Here is a 690-nt window from a genome sequence, read left to right as displayed (position 1 = left end):
CAGAGGATATGCCCTTAGGCAATGCCCTTAGGCGAAAAACAGTAAACGAAAAATGTTTAAAATTTACAACTTTTAGGTCTTCAACGGTGTGACCGGAACACGAGCAAACATGGTTTGGCAAAGATAACTTCCATGGAAACGACATAAACAAAGAAATATTTCATGCCTAAAATAAGCTTACCTCTTTTGACTTTCTCGTTGGAAACACCTCGGAACTAATGTTTAGTTTTTCTGTCGAGTCCATGTTGAGGGTGAGATCTTGATCATCAAAAGGTCCAATAGAACTTTTCCTTCACCGCCGAATAAACTCAAAAACAAAGCGCTCAAAAGCTCGAATTTGATCCGAGGCGCTGGCCAAGAGGATCGCAGCTCTGGGAACGAGAATGTTCGAGTCCTAGATTCTAGATTCTAGGACTTCCGGTCTTCATGTATGCAGTCGTGATGTTTCTATACACTGTCTGTGACTGTCATGGCGGTTGTCGAGGCAGGGTTCGAAGAATCCTTATGTCGGGCCTTAACGGGTCTCAATATGGAAACTGTTTCCCTACGTGTACAACAGAAAGAGGCGATAAGGAACAATGTTTTTTTAAGGAAAGACACTTTAATTATTTTGCAGACAGGCTTTGGCAAGTCGTTGATTTTTCAGTTGTTGCCCTTTGTTTTTGACTCGTGGCTTGGAGCAAAGAAATC

This window comes from Montipora foliosa, chromosome 3, assembly GCF_036669935.1.
Source record: "Montipora foliosa isolate CH-2021 chromosome 3, ASM3666993v2, whole genome shotgun sequence".
NCBI classification, from domain to species: domain Eukaryota; kingdom Metazoa; phylum Cnidaria; class Anthozoa; order Scleractinia; family Acroporidae; genus Montipora; species Montipora foliosa.
Note: the sequence above shows the minus strand (reverse complement) of the source record.